Source organism: Equus caballus, chromosome 1, assembly GCF_041296265.1.
Source record: "Equus caballus isolate H_3958 breed thoroughbred chromosome 1, TB-T2T, whole genome shotgun sequence".
NCBI classification, from domain to species: domain Eukaryota; kingdom Metazoa; phylum Chordata; class Mammalia; order Perissodactyla; family Equidae; genus Equus; species Equus caballus.
Genome location: NC_091684.1, coordinates 11,569,715 through 11,588,719, shown reverse-complemented (window position 1 = coordinate 11,588,719; position 19,005 = coordinate 11,569,715). Strand labels below are relative to the sequence as shown.

At 50.9% G+C, this 19,005-nt stretch overlaps 1 protein-coding gene across 33 annotated transcripts in view; it reads left to right on the top strand.

The window, feature by feature from the left end:
• Positions 1–19,005, top strand: part of TACC2 (transforming acidic coiled-coil containing protein 2) — a 210,163-nt gene that overhangs the window by 74,460 nt on the left and 116,698 nt on the right. The window contains exons 1-2 of one of the 33 annotated variants that reach the window (XM_070258494.1): positions 13,795–13,915; positions 15,288–15,424. The exons of 29 other annotated variants lie outside the window; for them this stretch is intronic. The gene's annotated coding sequence lies outside the window, so the exon portion shown is untranslated. Of the gene's footprint in view, positions 1–9,697; positions 9,812–10,428; positions 10,822–13,794; positions 13,916–15,287; positions 15,425–19,005 lie in introns of those variants that run through there. 3 more of the 33 variants (XM_070258445.1, XM_070258403.1, XM_070258566.1) reach the window with 3 other exon arrangements.

The following is a 19,005-nucleotide window of genomic DNA, read 5'->3' as shown; positions in this document are numbered from 1 at the left end:
ATTATTATGCCTATCATTGTTTGAATGATGATAATACTACTAGAACGCAGGTTACTGGTAAACACTTGTGCTTTGACACACGGACTAGTTGGAATTTGCTGAAGTTCATTTGCATCTGCCCTGGATTCTTTGGAATCTGTCGCTACCCTCTGCAGCTACCTCCCGTCCTGTAGCCACTAGCCTCCCCACGGGGGTGGCCTCAGTGTTGCAATATTGTATTTGATGCAAGGTCAAGCCATCTGGCACATGTGGGGACTGCATTCTCTTCCTTGAAACTAGGGCTTTGGGGTTAACCTCTTGCCAAGAGTGGCTGCAAAGAGGCTGGAACCTAACATTTGTGGGAGGCAGTGAGCGCCTGTGTGGGTGAGCACAGCCGGGCCGCACCAGCGGAACACAAGCTCTGAGTGCATCTTATGGGACAAATTGCCGACTATCTTGGCATGAAGTTTTGAGCTGCTCACTCATCCCAGACCTCCTACAGGAAGGGGCAGGGCTGAAGGCTGTCTGGCCCTGCCTGACCGTCAGACACTACAGCACAATAGCCGGAGGAGGAGACCCTTCCTGGCAAGTGACTGAGCAGCTGGTATTTAAACGTGCATGGCCAGAGTTGGCAGAAAGTGAGAATTTGGGGGAGTGCCAAGCCTGGGCGTGAAAGCTCAGCTCCAGGCCAGACTGCCTTTCCAGGCCTCCTGTGATGAGTGTCTGGGGCAGATACTCCTCTGGCTCCTGAGGCTTGGGAGCAGGGATGTTCACCCTCTGAGATGGGTACCACTTCATGCCTGACTCAGACATTCACAGTCATGACATATTAGAACCAGAAGGAACTTCAGGACCTTCAGTCTCTTCATTTTACAGATGAGAAAACTGAGACCCAGAGAGGGTGTGTGACTTCCTTAAGGCCACACAGGGGGCCACTGGTCTGACTCATACTGAATGCAGTTCTTCTGGCCTCAAGACCAGTGCTCTTTTCAACAAACCCACTGGCGCTCTAGTGAGCAAGCGTCCTCTTTGCTGTGCACAGTCGACACCCTCGGTGAGCCTGCTGTGAGCTGATGTTACAGATGGTTTTCTGGAGGAGGAGGCAGTGGTTAAAGTAACCTTGTCCTTGGGTTGTGTCTGAGTAAGCTGCATCGCAGGCCTGCTCCAGCTTTTTTGTAAAATGAGTTAAGCTGTCACCTGTGTGCCATGCTGGCCCTGGCTTTCCTTTGCTCGTGGCCGACAGCATTCGCAGTAGGACTGCAGAAAAACCACTATGAAAAGCTGGTTGAACAAATGCTCCCAGATTCTCTAATTCACCATGACTTGGGGAGTGCGTGGACGCTGACGGGGAGGGCAGTCTCGGATTAGAGTTAAATAGGAGAGAGTTCTGCTGAAACTTGAGTTTCCCCTCCTTCTAGCCGAGTGTGGCTGTGAGCAGTTTACTGAGGAAACTCTCAGAGGACACAACAGTCCGTTTCAAGTTTCTTTACAAACAGTTGGGCCATGAATCCTTGGGAGATAAAACACTCTTAATGATCTTCGCAGGGGTTAGTTTTGTTTTTGCAGGAAGATGGGAAGTTTATCTGTCAGAAACCACCAGGCTCCCTGTTGAATTGATGTCTATGCCTCTTATTAGGCTCGTATCTTATCTTCAGTGGGGAGTAATTGCTCTGTAGAATGGCTCCACATGGGGGAGAGTTTTGGCTTTTCAGAAGCTCTATTTGCATTTTGCATTTGGGAACTATGACCTGAATATGAACGTTGTTATGCTTTCCTGCTCCTTCCTGGCCGTCCTGAGAGGCCACTGGCTCTACAAGACTAAGCAAGGGTATTTTATGTCTTCTCTTCTAAATGCCTTTTCCTTTGGTGTAAAATGTGGAGAAAGGTGTAAATGCAGAGGCGGACCCTGACTTCAAGGCAGGAACTTCAAGATGGCCAAGAGATGCTGGCCGGCCTCACACGTCCTTGTCCCTGCCTTTTCCCTTCCCCTACCTGTCAGCCCTCTAGGGGACCACGTTCTTGTTCAACAGACCAGAGAGGCTCAGGCACACGTAGTGGCTATGAGGCCTTCTCTACCCTCCAACTCCCTGGGAGTCCCCCCACCGCCTGCCCCAGTGTCGAGGGTCCTTTCTGTGACCTGACCACAACTTTAAGACAGGCAAGTGCATCACAGCTGGCCATATGGGATTTCATCCTTTGCAAAAGAGCTTGGGTGTTTTGAGTTAGACACATCTGGGTTCAAATCTGTCACTTGTGCACTCTGGCACCTTGATCAAGTTACTTAATCATTTGAAGCCTCAGTTTCCTCATCTGTAAAATGTGGATAAAATTAGTACCTACCTGGTGAGGATTCAGTGTATGGTGTGTGGGGAGTGCTGGCTCAGGGCTGGCACGGGCAAGCGCTCAATGCATGGCTGTCCCCGCCTGAGAGTGAGCCCTCTGAGGGCAGGGGCTATGCCTGGTCCTGTTCCTTAGCACAGTGGGCTGCACAGAGTAGGCCCTCAGCAGATGTTTGCGGATTGATTGTGTCTTGTCCATCCGATACAGGGTGTGTCTATTGGGTACTGCCCTCAAAAGAGAAATCAGAGTCTGTCAGCCTGGTTAGTTTAACAATACGACAAGAAAATCATTGCGGGTATAAACCATTCATTCGCTCAATTACTCATTCACTCACACTGAGGCCACCTACATGAGGGTCCGTGTGAGGGGCTCCAGGCAGGGTTTCGGTTTCTCATCCTTGGCACCACTGACATTTTGGGCTGGGTAACTGTCAGGGAGGGCTGACCTGCACATAGTAGGATGTTTGCCAGTACTGGATGCCAGTAGCATCCCCTACGTCATGACAATCAAAAATGTCCCCAAGTACTGTGAAATGTCCCCTGGTGGGCAAAACTGCCCCAAGAGGGCCTCTGTTCTAGGGCCACGCTGTTCACAATGTGGTTCCTCAGACCAGTAGCCTCAGCATCCCCTGGGGGCCTGTTAGGCAGGCAGAGTCTTAGGTCCTACCCCAGACCTGCTGAGTCAGAATCAGCATTTCAACAAGGTGGCCAGTGACTCTTCCACACATTGGAGTTCAAGAAGCTGCTAGGTTCATGGGCCACCCTTTGAGTAGCAAGGATCTAGGGCACTGTTGTCAACCTTGAAATCTCCTGTCAAACTGAAATCTCCTAGGGAGCTTTAAAAAATATCGATGCCTACATGCCACCCCCAGAGTTCCTGATTTAATTGATATGGGGTGTGGCCTGTTCCCAGATGATCCTACTGTGTAGCAAAGTTTGAGAACCGCTGGTCTAAGGGATGCAGAAGCAAATCAAAGAAAGACTCAGCCTTTAGATGCTGATTTTTCTGGTGGGGAGAGGAGACATCTACGTAATCGTTATCACTGTGTAGACTGAACTGAGCCCTGCCCAACCTCCCCCGCCCCCGGCCCACCAGACCCTCGCACTGCTGCGGCTGTCACCTCCAATGTTTAGTTTTTCAAGCAGCGCCCTGATATCACGCAGACATCTGACTCTGACTCCTGGGGAAGACTGTTTTTCTGCCCAGGAAGGGGGCAGCAGGCAGAGTGAGCCTGGCTCCCTATCTAGTCAATGACTTACTCAAAATCAGGACTCAGCTGAATTCAAATGCAGGCTCGGCTGAGCACGTGGGAGCAATGCATGCCTGTGTGTGGAGTGCGCTGTGTGTGCACTCAAGGAAAATTCCAAGGCCACGTCTAGAAATTCTGGATGAGGCTGAGGAGTCACGTGGAAAGCTGCCCCCACACATTTCCTGCGTGTATTTTGGGTTCAGGCTGACATTTCATCTTAGCATGGGCGGAGGGAATGGCTGAATTTTTTGGAGGCCTGAATCCCGCCTACAAATATTTCTCTCTGCCCTTACAACTGAAGTTTTGCTGGGTTGCAGTTCAGGAATGTACCTCGCTGCTTGGACAACCCTTTGTGGAATGTGAAGACTTAGTTCAGAAGCCCAAAGCAGTGATTCCTTCTAGAAAGGGGGAAAAAAAAAACCCTTCCTCAGAGTTCACTAGTGAAGCGGCTCTTATTTTATTTAGTGTGAGAACTGAGCTCACATGAAGGAGCCGGCACTGGTCCTGGTCCCTCACAGCATATTCCTCTGCTGACATGTTGGGAGAGTATAAAAATAACCTGAAGGTTAGTCCTCCATCACTGTGGCCTGGTTAGGAGTTTGGGTTCACAGACACACAGTGTCTGTATGAACCTGGCTATGTTTGGTGTGACTGTGGGTCACCTCCAGGTCCTTTGCCAGCAAAGGACGATAGCAGGGCCTACGGCATGGGCTCCTATAAGGATTAAGGGAGAGAAGAGACGTCAGCCACTTAGCTGAGTGCTGGCTGGGTACCCAATGCTCACAAATGTTAGCTAATATTATAGTGGTCATTTAAGAAAGGTTTCAGTTGCCTTTGTGGTTTCCTTTATCTGATTATTAAGTGGGGAAGGCAGAGTGCAAGCTGTCATGTAGATGGTTTTTTGCCACCCTTCAAAGCTGGCGGATGATGGGACAATCTTCTAGGTGAAAATGCCCTTTTGGTTGGGTTTCTAGTGACTGGGTGGAGCCCTGAGATGCGGCTGTGCTAGAGAAGAAGGACCTCAAGGAACTAGGAGGTGTTGGGCAATAGGGCTGGGGGAGGCTGCGGTGGCTGGCCCTGGAGGAGGGGACTCTAATGCCAGGAGAGGAGAAAGAGGACGGGCAGCGAGCACTGGACTGAGAGTCAGCACAGTAGGGCTCAGCCTACACAGTTGCTGGGGCGGGCACTGTCGAAGGCTTGGTTTTCTGCCCTCTAGGAGACCACAGCCTGGGTTAAGAGAGAGCACACGGGCATTAAAAGATTAAAACAGCTCGAGGCCCTAACTGTCTTTGCCTCTCACTTGGTAATTAATGTAGGTGGCCATATAATGCTTATCTAGAAGCTGTTCTCCACGAGGCAAGGATTTTGTCTCTCCTGCTCAGTCCCTTGTCCTGGCGCCTAAGGCGTTGTAACTGCTCAAGGAATATTTGCTGAATGACTTAATCATGGTCTTCCTTATCACAAGTTATTGAATATGTTCAAAGAGATTTGATTCCCACTACCCAGAACATTCTATTTCTCTTCTCCTGGCCCATTTCCCTTCTTTTTGTAGGTTGGGGTTTCACCATAGTCCATCACTCTTGTACCACTTACAAGACTTTTACCATATCTGTTGCCACTTGTATTTTTATCTACCTACTATTTTTCTTTAAATTGCTTCACTTTTATTTCAATGTATTACTTTAGTTTTGTCCTAGGTAATGTCTGTGAAGTTATGGGTTGGGTGTGCTAATTATATATTTTTTCCTAATATGCTTTAAATGCATAACTATTAAAATACTCTAGTAATATAAGAAATCTGAATATGGTAACACCTCCTTAGCCTCTAAACTTATCCTCTAAGCTGAAGGATTCCGTCTTCAGGAACATCTCCCCATAGCTTTCAAGGCTGATTAAATACGCCTTTTTTGTCTCTGTCATGTGGTAGCTGTTACCTGATCCAACTGTAGGAGCGAGCAAGGGACCACGAGCCATCTGACTTTGCTCAAGGCCAGGAACATGGCAGCTACTTAATAAGTGATTTTGAATGACAGAAAGAAACCCCTTGAGTGTAGGAAAGTTTATGCCGTCTGGCCATGTGTGGGTGCCCAGACCAAATGCCCTGGTATTCTCTGAGGACAACATTGCTGTAATTCAGGGCACCAGTGTCCCTAAGCTTCCACTTGGGTGTCCATCAACACGTCAGAGACAGGAAATTTCTTTTAGACTCGCACCTCCCAGCAAGGAGCTGGTGTGTCCTTTGTCTCTAGAGAGTTTGGCTTCTGTCCTTCAGCATCACGTACTCCCCATCAGTTAACCAGCCAGACTTGCATGTCTCCAGTCTCTGGCCTTGTTTCCCAGGTCTCTTGGTGTATGCAACTGTGGCACTGGCAGTCCAGGGAGGAGCCGTTGGTCCAATGGGGCAGAAGAAAGTCCTCTGATAGAATGGAGGTTCCTTTCAGTCTCCTGTAATAACTTCTCCAAATATACAGGCCATACCCTCCAGTTCTTCCTGCCCCAAAGCCAGCTGCATCTGGTGTCTGCTGGCGTTCCTGGCTCCATAATCCTGCTTCTTGCCTCTCTAGCACGAGTCTGGCTTTCCAGGCACGTTCCCGTTTTGTACATTTTTATGCCCCCGTGGGTGCTTGGAATGGTGATTGCAGGTGCTCAGTGAACACTTGATTAGTTCATGGTGATTTATGTGTCAGGCAAATTTGGGCACAGGTTTCTAACCTGGCTTCCCATTTCCATGTGGCTTCCCACTTCGCAGCCAAAGAAAATATTGTTGCCACGACACCATATTAAAGGAAGCTGCAAACACAGAGCAAAGTGTTGCTCGGCAGAAAGGGACAGGGGTATTTCCCAGGCGCCAATGTGCCTTTTGTATTCCAGAGACTCCCTTGGCAAATAAGCTTTCATTTGCTTTGTGGTTTTTCCTTCCTTTCTGGAGCCTTAGATCTTGTATCGACCAAATGAGTGAGTGCTTCTCAACATCACAGTTGACAGTCCTTTTAGGGGGCTTTTAGCTGTAAGTAACAGACTAGCTGACAATCATCATCATCATCACCCCAACTTCAACAATAACAGGTCCATCATCTCACGTGGCAGAAAGTCCAGCGCCAGGGCACTTCCAAGGCTGAATAATTCATTAGCTCTTTTCATCTTCCCTTCTACCTGAATTTAACGTGTTGGTTGGTGTCCCCTTCATTATTTCAAGCTGACTGCAGCAGCTCCAAGCATCACGCCCTCACATGACAATGTCGAGAGGCAGGAAGACATCTGAAGGACAGGAGAAACGCAGTCCTGCATTTCCTCCAGAGAGTGAGGAAAGCATCTCCAGAAGCCCAGCTGACTTCCCTTTCTGTTCTGTTGGCCAAGGATTGTCACATGACCATGCCAACACTAATTATTTGAACATAAGTAAGTAAATAAGGAGAGGGAACAGCAGTTTGGGATGCCACGAAAGTTCAGAGTCAGAGTTTCTCCAAGTGTGGTTAGGAAAGCATCTCCATCAGAATTATCCAGAATATGCTTGCTAAAATGTGCTTTCCTGAGCCCCTTCCCCTACCTCCTGATCCAGAATCTCTGGGAGCATCTTAACAATAACCCAGTGAGTCTTACGTGCGCTGAATTTTAGACCTGTGGGTCTGGTTTTGTGGTTCGTCTCCTATTAATATTTGCAGGTTGGAGATGATCTTTCAGCAGTGTTGGTCCTTTTAAAGGGAGGCTGGGGGAATTAAGGAATAAAGAGCCTTCAAAAATTCCCTTCCCAGTTTTTGCCTTTTGGAGAGTCAGTCGGAAATACTGACTGATTCAATGATGATATCTGGGATATGCTTCAAAATAATCTGGGCAGCAGGGGGAAGTGGGCATATGAATAAAACAGAAGTGGCCAGGATTTGATAATATTGAAGCTGGGAAATATATAGAGGGTTCATTATATACTGTTCTCTCTACTTAAGTTTAAAAAAATCTCCTTCCAGACACCTACTCTGTCATTATGCCGCCCTTGGCCTTGGGCGTGCCACTCTCCTTCTTTGGGTCTCAGGTTGGATTCTAGGATTCCGACAGCACAAATTCTTTTCTGTAAAGCAGTTTTCACATCTTCTTTTTTTTTCCCTTCCCTCCAAATGAACCTTTTCTCCAAACAAAATCTTATGTGGAACCCACAGATAGGACAGATAAAAGTGGAACGGCTCTGGCTTGCAGATGCTATGGGTGACCTCCAGGTAGCCTTTAAGATAACTCCAGAAACCCTAGGACTCTGGAGAAGATCATTTAGCAGCTATTGAAGTAGGGCATTGCTGAAAACACTCACATACGCCACATTTCTGCAGAGGCCTTGGCCTTGACTCAGACCCAAGAAATCCTTAGAATGTAAGGATTCAGTCATGGATGTAACGAGTAAGGCACATCCTTGCTGCCTGTGATTCAGTCTTTTCCTGTAATTCCAGGTATCCCAAGACAGAGGGCGTAAGCGTGCCTCTGCCCTCCTCTGTCCCAGCATTGTGTTGTCACCCTGACATGGAGCAGGAGGACGCAGGCAATGCACACTTACTGTAGCTTCAGGTTTATTATCCGGGCATCATTGCTGGCTGTGGCTAGGACCAGGGCTGTGTGGGTTGGCCGAGGGTTTCCTGCGTGGATGTATCTCTGTCATACGGTGAGATTTGAATCTCAGTCCTCTGTGATGTTGGGATCCCTTGACTTCATCTTCTAATGACTATGTCCTCTACTGGACCATGGCTCTGTCTGAAGGCTGGCTGCCCCAGATTATTGCACAGCTTGAGCTTGGGGACACCTTGGAGAGGTGCTGGGGTCAAGCATTCCTCAGCCAGAGGGTTTTTCCTGCAATGAGAGGTCCTAGATTCTGGAGACATTCATGAAGTGGAAGACACACTCATAAAATCCTTCAAAGAGGAGATTAAATCACAGTTATAACCAGACACCTACTGTATCACTGTCCTATTTCTATTGTAATTCATGACCACAAAATTCCTGGCTTAAGACAACACAAATTAATTTTCTTACAGTTCTGTAAATAGAATGTCAGACACGGGTTTCACTGGGCTAAAATCAAGGTGTCAGTAGGGCTGCGTTCTTTTCTGGAAGCCCTAAGGAAAAACCTGTTTCATTGCTTTTGCGGCTTCTGGAGGCTGCCCACATTCATTGGGCTGTGGTGCCCATCCTCCACCTTCAAAGCCAGTCGCGCAGCATCTTCCAATCTCATTGTGACTGCTTCACTGTCTCTTCTCTCTCTCTGACTCTTTTCTTCTTCCTCCATCTTCCACTTCTAACGACCCTTAGGATAACATTGGGCCCACCTGGATAATCTAGGATAATCTGCCTATTTTAAGGCCAAATGATTAGCAACCTTAATTCCATCTACAATCTTAATTCCGCTTTGCCATGTAACTTAATATATTCATAGACCTTGGGGATTAAAATATGGACATCCTTGGTGAGGGCATCATTCTACTGGCCACACCAGTGGGTTTCAAAGCATAGTGGTACATTTCTTGCCCCCTATTAGGGTCCGTGCCCATGGCTGGGGTCACCTGACTATATTTGGGGTCTCTGCCTGGTGTTGGGTTCCATCGTGAAGGATATGCATCTGGCAACTAGGAAGAGCTGTTTCGTATGAAAGCGATGGCACCTCAGATTCATCTCAGCTCTTTGCCTAATTGGAGTGCTTGAGCTTACAAGGTGGTGAGTGGGGCATGTTTTTTCACATAAGCGGGTCTGACCTGGGTTTAGGGCACAAGGACACAGAAGACTGGGCACTCCAGTTCTCACTTTACCTATAGCTGATGGTGTACATTTAAACAAATTAGCCTATTTGGGTGGTTATCACATTTGTGAAATGGGTACATTAATACTATACCAGTGAGCCCATGATAAGCATGTGAACAAGGAATCTACTTAAATTTCCATCAGAAATGTGACTCTTAGAAGCCTGGTGTCTTTAAAAAACAATATTTTAGTGGAAGGCAATAAAAGTCTATTTCTTTATTGTACAGAGAATTCTCATTTGGGGCCATCAAGTCTTGGTGCTCTGTTTCTTTAAGAGGAGGGAAGGAAGCCTTGAGTCATTGGCGAGTCCCTTGCCCTTTGGTCCCCATATATAAAATATAGCAATGCTTTTGTGACACTAAACTTAAAATAGGAAGGCTGGCGTCCACATACAGCCACAGGCTCTTCTTGCTGGGGGCTAGCTGCAGAAATTTCCAGAGAAAAGGTGATACACTGCAATCGTGCCAGCAGGTAAGCTCCATTTCTGGGTGTGAGGTCAATGTTAGCAAGGGAGTTGATTTTGGGCCCTCTGAGGGAAAAAATAAAACAAAACCAACAACTCACAAATAGAAATACACATGCTCCCCCGGAATATGGCAGCAGGAAGTGGTTTGGATTTAGTCTCTGCCACTTCAGAGGGTGCAACAGTCCTGGAGAAGGCGCGTCAACACGTTTTGCAAACTGTAGAGCACAGTGCGCCTAAGGATCTGTGGTTAAGCAGTGTTAGGTCTGGCTGGGCAGGTGAAGAAAGAAGGGCCAGAATTTGGCTCTAGGAACAAGAGAGGTACCATTTCATCCCCACCCTCCTTCAGGGGCTGGCTCCCCCGCCGCCAAATGCCCCGCGGGGGGAAGCGTGCGTGAACCGCAGACTTGGGCTCCCGGCCTGTACTTGGCCTTCTCCGTCATTTCACGCGCCGGTGCCTTCCCCGCGTTGCCATGCGTAGTGGAAAGCGCCGTGGAAAAACTAAGAACTGTAACAAGCTGTCATGACTCAAAGACTCCTGGAAGAAGTCTGCGGCACGTTCAGGAGCAGCGACCGGGCCGCGGCCGTCTGTCCGCCTGTCTGGGCCCCGCTCGCTCGGCGGCGCGTGGGCCCCTCGGGGGTCGGGGCGCCGGGGACCGGCCCGCGCATTCCTGGCCCGGGAGGAGAGCGCGGCGGGCGCCCTGCGCGAGCAGCTGGCTGCGCGCTGGCCGGCTCCGAGCGCCGAGAGCTGGGGGAGGAGCCTGGCCCGGCCGCCGCGCGCCCAGTCATTGGCCTTTTGTGCTGCTACTTTGCCCAAGCCCTTCGCCGAGCCGCGCCGCCCCCGCGCCCGCCCCGCGCCGCTGCCCCGGGAAAGTTTGCGTCCCCTGGCCGAGTCGGGCAGTGGAGACTCTTTGCGCCGCCGTCCGCCTCGGAAAACTTAGCTGCTGGGGGCTTTTTGGCAGTTCCGTCCCAGAAGGAGGGCGGCTCCGTGCGGGCCATCGCGATCGCCTCGGGGCCGGTAAGTGCGCCTCGGCCACGGGCAGACGGGAGGGCGGGCGCCCGGGGTCAGGGAGGAGACCGGCGTCCCCAGGACCTTGGCCGCCAGACAAAGGCGTGCTAGAAGTGGTAGCTGAAGCTCATTTCATCTTTCCCCAACAGGGACTGGTTAAGGGGAAGAAAGAGGCTAAACACACATTTGTGTCCCCTGCTGGCAGAGGAGTGCGTCTGCGGGGGAGCCGCGGTGCCCGGGGCGTCTGCTCTGGAGGCTAGTTCCGTCGGTGGGACCGACTGGGATCCGCGCCCGCGGCTGGGATCCTCGCCCCTGGTTGAGGTCCCCGCCCGCGGTTGGCGTCTATGCCGGTGGCCAGGTCCTCGCCCAGAGTTGGGGTCCCCGCCCGCTGTTGGGGTCCATGCGCGTGGCCGCGGTCAGTGCCCACGGTTGGGGTCTGGCCCGTGGCCGGCTCTGCGCCCTCCCCGCTGGGTTCCTTCTGAGCTCGTGTGGTCCCACCCGGTCGCGCAGGGGCACCCCCTGCGGGCCACAGCGGCGCTGGATTAGCCATAAAACTCTGCACTGGATTTCCTCCGAGTTTGGGACTTTTAAATTCTCTAATAGTTACGTCAGCGGGGCCGAGCGCACTTCAGAGCTCCAGCGCGGCACGTGACCCGCCGGAGCTTCCCCTTCGCGTCCTTGGCTCCCGGGGCCCCTGCCGGAGTCTTCCTCTGCCTTTGGAGGTCCTGGAAATGCACCTTCAAAAAGTACAGTCATTTCACTGCACAGGCTCAGCACGCTTTCTGCAGCAAAGGTGTTGCATGGGGTTCCTGTTTGTTGAACACCTCAGTGCTTCTCTTTTCTTAAAAGGGCATCGTCATCAATGTCATGTTATTATTGTTGTTGTTATCTTATCTTATGGCTCTGTCAAATGCTAGATGTGGTAGTAGGTTGAAATACAACTGAAGTAGACGTTGTGCGAAAAATGTCTCTCCCAAGCATGGGTGGCCAGGGGAGGTGGAAATAGAAGCAGAGCTTAGGGTAGGGCAGCCAGGGGGCTTAGTGCCCAAGGGAGTGTGTGTGCACGTCTTCATACGTGTGCGTGCATGTGTACGTATGACTGTCCCAAGCCCTTCTATCACAGCACGTGGAAATCAAGGGTCCTGGTGTGGTTTTCTATCTGTTTTATGCCAGAGTAGGGTGAAGCTCTGTTATGAGGCAGAGAACTCTCTGTTCTTATTTCTCTGGGATTCCCTATTGAGGCCACTTTTCGAAAGCTGTTTTCATTGTATTTGGAAGTGACTTTGTCTGGGGCCGTGTCCTGAGGCTGGGTCTCATCTGTGGTGTTCATCCATTCAGATACACTTGTATATTTCAAAGCTGAGTCTTCCCCAGTGTTTTGGGGGGCCCCATTCTCATAGTTGATGGAACCTGGAGGAAAGATTTTTATGGGAATTGTGGAGTAAGTTACCTCCCAGAGCATTGGGCTTTCCTGTTTCTAAGGTCAAGCCGGGAGCTCTTCCAGAGAATGGGGCCAGTTGTGCTGGGCAGGTGAGTGGAAGGGAGTGGAGTCCCATGGGACTGCTTCTCACAGGCTCTCCCTGGGGCCTGGGCACTCTCGGAGGAGGAGAGTCAGAGCAGGAAATAGGTCAGGCACCTTGTGCACACACCACAGCCAACTCTCAGCTACCCAGACCCTCTTCTTTGGCTCCTGCATTGTCGCTAGTCCCTCATCAAAAGTTACTTCCCAAGCCTCAGGTAGGCCAGGCACTGGGGTCTGACCCATACACAGGCCTTACTGCTTATGGAAATCCACAGAGCACATGCACTCCCTGTGGGAAGCTTAGAACTGGCCTCTGGTGCCTCTGTTTGCCTCCATCCCTTTTGTCTCTCTAAGCTTGAGCACTTAGAATATTTCAGCTGGAAGGAAACTTAAAGATCCAGGTTTCATTTTATAGATAGGATAAAGGAAGCTCAGAAGTCTAGGGTCTTAGCCAGAGTCACATGTGAAGGTGGGACTCAAACCCAGGACCCACACACCTGGCCCCATGTTCTCTCCGCCAAGTCCTGTGGCCTCCTTGGTTCCGTCGGCTTTGTATGGCAGTTATTTACATTTGTCGTTTCCATGGAGACAGACACGGCCTCGGGGAGGACTTGTCTAGTTTGCAATTCCACCCCACAGGAGTGACGTGGGGCCAGGGCGGCAAATGGTGGTTGGAGTGAATAAGACAGCCCCTGCTTTCAAGGAGGGTGTGTGTGTGTGAGTGTGGGAGACACCCGAGCGTACACACTGGGCAGACTTTATGGTGAGGGTAACACCCCAGGAGGGGCCTGTCTAGAAGTGTATGAGGGTGTTCTGGTTGTCCCAGTGACAGGAGAGGGCACCGCTGGCATCTGGCTGGTGAGGGTCAGGGATGCTGTGCGTGGGACTGTCCTTCACAACCAAGAACTGCCTCCCTCAAATGCCAGTAGCACCCCCTGTAGCGGACACTGCAAGGGCCGAGGAATGGGATTGGGAAGACGAGAGATGGGGGCCTCTGGCTTGCTAGGCCCCAGGCTGCAGGTGTGGATGAGGGCTGGGTCGACAGATGTGTGTGTGAGTGTGTGTTTTCTCCTGGGACTCAGTTCCACGGCCCAGAGCAAATAGTTCTTGGATTAACTGTGGTTTGGGTTTAGCAGGCCCTGGCACCTTTTGCACGGGCAATCAGGAGAAGGTTTGGGAAGCTGGTGACAGAGTCCCTGGCTGGTCCTGGCGGGAGGAGCAAATATAAGAAGGAGAAGGCCGTGGGGTCGAGTGTCCTGGCCTCTCCCGCTGTGACCTGTGACCGAGGCGTGTGAAATCTGTCTTGGTGGCTGGGTTTTTTCTGCCTCCTCCACTGAGGTCACAGTCCTTTGTCCATAACCTCAATAATCCTTCCCACGGCAACTCACTGTGATGACAGAACAACCCAAGGATTATGAAATCATTTGGGAGAAACAAAAGGCGTGGAAAAGAAGACCTGGGGAAACAAAAGTTTGTAGGGAAGTGTCTCTAAAAACAGAGCGGGGGCGGGGGGGCAGGCCCAGTTCCCGAGGGACCACAGAGCAATCCTCTGCCGTGGAGGTTTCATTCCAGATGTTGAGGGTCAGCCGCGTCCCCCTTCCCCTCCTCTCCAGTCCACTCTGGTCTGTAGTTTCAGTCTGTCATTTAGCAGATGTATTCAGTGCTGGCAATTAAAAGAAGGCAAAGTTCCTAAAACTGATTTTCCCTGGGGTGGGGAGGGGCACTATAGAGAAAGCTCCCAATTTAGAGACTAAGATTGTGTATTGAAATCCCTGCCCCATGCTTACCAGCTGTGTGACCTTGAACAAGTCACTAACCATCTCTGAGTCATGATTTGCATCTCATTAACAGTGGGGATGCTTGTCCCTGCCCTTCTGGCTCACAAAGCTCTGGGGGGGTGGGTGAAATTATGTGCATAAAAATGCTTGACAAACTGTGAGGTGCTGTGCATATGGAAAGTTGTATAACTATTTTTCGCCTCTTTATGATCAAAGGGATTTGTTTAGAGAAGGAAGATTTCCTAACACCTCCTGCCGCTTATTTTTAAATGGAAACAAGGAGGTTTGCTAGTCAGTGCAGTTCTCTCTGATTTGGGAGCGGGGCATCTAGGCTCCCTTTTGTCCATTCTCCCTTGTTTTATCACCTTCCCCCCCTTTTTTTTTGAAATTGTGAAAATACCTCAGATTGTTATTACTCATGAACTTTAAAAACATTTTCTATTTCTAATTTTTACAGTTGTTTCTGCATTATGGTCGTTCATTTTTTTCATTGTGATAATTGCTTACTATAGTTCTGTCCGCTGTGTCACCTTCCTTTTTAATTGCTCATTTATACTTTCCCAAGAAAACAAGTTAAAATAAACGAATATGAAACCTGTGTCAGTTCTGCTCACAGAGAGCAAATCTGGGGAAAAAATCTGGCTCATATACGAGTTTGGCTATTTACAGTCTCCCTAATTCCTCCCATTGTGTGCTTGTGTCCACGTGGGTCCTCTGAGGCCTGGGAGCTCTCCCGGTGTCTGTGTCATTTAGAATGTATGGCTCCTGGTCAGCATTCTGGGATTTAAGCTCCTGAGGTCACGGGTTTGGTTTCATATCATCGCGGTTCCCCCGATGGGGACCCATTCCAGACTGAGAAGAGGTGGTGAGAGGTTGGGTCCTGTTGGTGTCAGGAGCATCCTTTCCCTCCTCCTTTTGTCAGGACAGCCCTCCCTCCAACCCTTGGCTTTCCCCTGGCTGCCTGCTCTCCAGCCGCCTGTTTACATGAAACAGGAAAAGCTCCGATATCCTCTTGCATTCCTGACTCAAGCTCGCTCACCCCGTGAGGTACCTGGCCCAGGAACCTGCATTTGATAGCACCCAGCTTCCAGCTCCCGGGCTGTCTCGTGGTCAGCCGTGCGCCAGGCGCTCTCTCCTCGAGGGCTGACAAGACCCTGCCTCGTTTCTCCCGGCAGCCTGGGTGGGACACATTTCCAGCCGTGCCTCCGTGGGTCCGTGCGCTGGCTCCCGTCTGGAACTGTGGGTACCAGCCTTTGCTCCTGCATGAGGTCTAGACCACATCGCATTCCTTGTGTGGGAAGAGCTTACCGAGGTAATTTTGCTACTTGTGTGGTTTTGGAATCAGGGAAAATCTGTGACCATCATAAGATATTGAGGACTCCGTAAGGTTTAAAAAAGCAACTAAAGTTTTGCCTTGTCTGTGTGAACACATTGGAGGCATTTGTTCAGACCTCAGCCTGATCGTGAGCTGAGTTGCCTGCTCTCAATTTTAAAAAGTTAGAGAGGAAGCTGGCTCTGGCCTGAATTAAGTAGCAGCTAGACAGTTCTGGTGGCAGCAGCTGTTAACATCTTTCTGTTGTTGCTGCTGTCCATGCATCCATGGGTTCAACAAATAAACACCCACTGTTTGCTGAGGACCAATTGTGAGACTGACACTGTGCTTTACGTATACTTTTTGCTCTTATTTCTTTTAATAATCTTTTCAAGTTATACAGTTTGTCCCCATTTTGCAGGGTTAGAAAGTGAGGCTCAAAGAGGTTAATGAGCTTGCTTAGGGCTGCAGAAGGCTAGTAAATGGCAGAGCTGGATTCAGGCTCAGATCTGCCCATCCCCAGAGCCTGTGCTTTCTGTACTGTGCTTGCTGCCCCGTCCCCCGCCCCGGACTCACCCCCACCAACGGCTGACTCAGTTTGATTTCTGTGTCCAGTATTCTGGTGGAGTCGAGACACCTGTTTGTTGCATGCACCAGCTTTCGGAAGAGGTAGGCAGCCCTGGCTGGGATCTTGACTCCGGAGGTGCTGGCCCATTTGGCAGGCGTGTCCCTTGGCTTTGTGCTCTCTGATCAAAGGGACAACTACGTCATCACTTACCTGACCGTGTAGCTTCTCCCAGCGCCTGGATGGGTTTCTTTCTTTGTCTTTTGAAAAGAACAATGACTGCCATTTCCCTGCCTTGTCCTCTGCAGTAACTTCCCCTGCTTTGAGCTCGTCATAAACCCCAGTGCTTGGGCTCCTTAACCCTAAGGGATATGGGGATGACAGTAGTCCAGTTTTAAGGAGTGATTAAGTTGTATATGAGAAGAAGATTCCCCTCTACGCCCAGTGCCCCTTCCCCACTGCCAGGTCTCCTGGGGAGCTGGAGTCATGGGTCAGCAGGTCACCCTCTGCCCCCCATCCTTAAGTCCTAACCAGGAACCTGGCCTCCGGCCAAGGGGCCAGGCCAACTGGGGGTGGGCCATGGGGGTCACAGCCTCCTCCAAGTTGGTCAGCCAGGCCAGGGGGCTGCACCTCTAGGGCCCTGGGGTCTTCAGATCAGAAACTCCCTGAGCTCGAAGGGACCATAGAGACTGAATAGTTCAAACCCTCATCTTATGGAGGAGGCGCCCGCAGCCCAGCGGGAGACGGGTCTTGCCCAGCTCCCCAAGGTTAGAGCACGGCCAGTGCCCTTGCTGGCTGCTCACATGCTTTCCTTGGGAGGCAGACCCCACTAGGCTGCTTTGCGCCTCTCTCTGTTCATGCCACATGGTTGAGAGAGATGCTGCTTGTCGGCCCATGAGGCCTGGAGTCGGAGCAGCCACGGTGGAGCTGAGCTGAGCTGAGTGTGGCTGAGGGTGGAGGGCCTTCCCGGCCTGCAGTCTCCATTGCTCTTCAGGAAGTGGGCTGTCACCTTGCTCACAGTGACAAAGGGCCTGCGCAGTGCCGGGCACATGGTCGTTGCTCTTAAACGTTGGTTCCTTTCGCTTGTTGCCACCTGTCTTCCCTCCTGCCCCACACCCCCAGCTGATGTGCACACAGAGCCTGGGTGGGGGGAGGGGCAGTGTGCACCTGAGGGCACACCCCTGGGCGGGGCGAGAGGGAGGGCCATGTGTACGTTGAAAAAGCACTTCCGGTATGTTCCGTTGGGAGAACAGCACACCTGTTGTGTTGGTATTCCTGGAGCATTTCCCTGGGCCAGGCCCTGTGCTAGAGAAACATCTGTGTGACTGTCTCAGTGAGTCCTCTCCACTCCCTTTCTGGGTGGGACTGTCACTGCCCTCTGACAGATAGGGAAACTGAGGCTCTGAGGAGACTCCACAAGGCTGCACAGCTCTTTGTTGCTGGACTGGTATTCAGGCTCCTGCCGTCTGGTGCCAGACTCTGGCCTCCCATCCCTTGCCCCCTCCTGCCTCTCAGGGAATAGTGTGTGTATGGTGGGGGGGTAGTTTTATTTCTTTGTCTGCAAATGCCCAGTATAGAGGCCGAGGGCTCACCAGGGTGTCCAAAAGATGTTTAAGACCTTAAAAATTTGGCTCCAAAAAATGAAAAGCACAGCCTATAATTGAAGTGGACAAATGTTCAATTTTAAGTGTTTATAAACATCACGTTGTGTCAACCTCATTGTTGGAACTCGGTCACCTCTTTGATGCCACCCTCGGCTTGCCTCCCTGTGGCTCTGCCTCTTCTGTTCATTCATCCCAGTAATCATCTGCCTGGCTGACTCTGGGCTCAGAATGTAGCAGGGAATAAGGTCCTTCCCCTGTCGCTGGGGCCACGTTGCCCCGCCAGCCCTGCCACCTCTTCCTCCCCTCGAGGGGCCTCCACCGCCTCCGGTGCCTCTCAGAGGGCTGCCCCCGGGCCAGGGAGCTTGGCGTGCCCGCTGCGGGGAGGGCCCGGGAGGCAGCGAGGGTTCCCGTAATGAGGACCGGGTCTGCGGCAGAGGGCTGGGTTCTCGCCACTGTGTTTCTTTGCCAAGTTACTTCATTCCTGGAGTCTCGGTCTCCTATAAAATAAGTTGTCTGCCATCTACATGGGGTGATGGAGGATCATAAAATGCGGTATTTGGCAAAGCCCTGAGATACTATATAAATAGCTATGTACTTTTTTTACTTTTTTTTAAAACTGAAGGCTAAATCTTTAAGTTGCTGGACGTTCTTAGCTGGGAATGGGAAATCTCTCTCTGTTCTTCTCCCTGACACAGCTGTGGGATCTCTTAGACAGGCTGTTTTCCTGAGTCCTGTGGGAACCGTCTTCCTGTTGGTTGCCCGAGCCGGGCCCAGGCTCGCTGTGGGATTGCCTGGAGCCTGTGCCCTTGGACCTGGATTCAAATTCTGACATCTCTTCGCCCCCCTCTTGGGGCTGGATGAGAAGGGCGTGCAGAGCTCTCCTCACAGTGCCTGGCACATGGGAGCACCTGGCGGCATTAGCTGCTCTGATGATTAGGGTTGATTGTTCCTATTAGTACTTTTATTGGAATTATTTAAAGCTTTACAATATTTAGTATGTCTTTAAGTATTACCACCAACGTAAAGACAGCCTGCTTGAGACCTTGGTCAAGCCCTCAACTCACAGGGTCTTGAGTTCCTCCTCTGCGCCTGGGAGCAGTTGAACCCTCTGGTCTTGGGAATTGTGTTATCCACGGCCCAGCCCCTGTACCCGGCCCGTGAGATGCCGGACCACACTTATCCCACCTCATCTGCCAGATCAAGAACGGACGAGTTGTTCTCTATAGAGACTCAAAAATCAAATCATTGCTTGTCCCTAGGCGGGACAGTGCTGGGGAATCTGAACGGGTTCTGAAGACTGGGTGGGGCAGCGACACATCACACAGCTCTTTCTTCGGCTCCCTCACCTGCATTTCCTCTCCCCTCCGATCATTCTCCACTCTGGCACAAGCCCTATCTCTCAAGTATCCTGT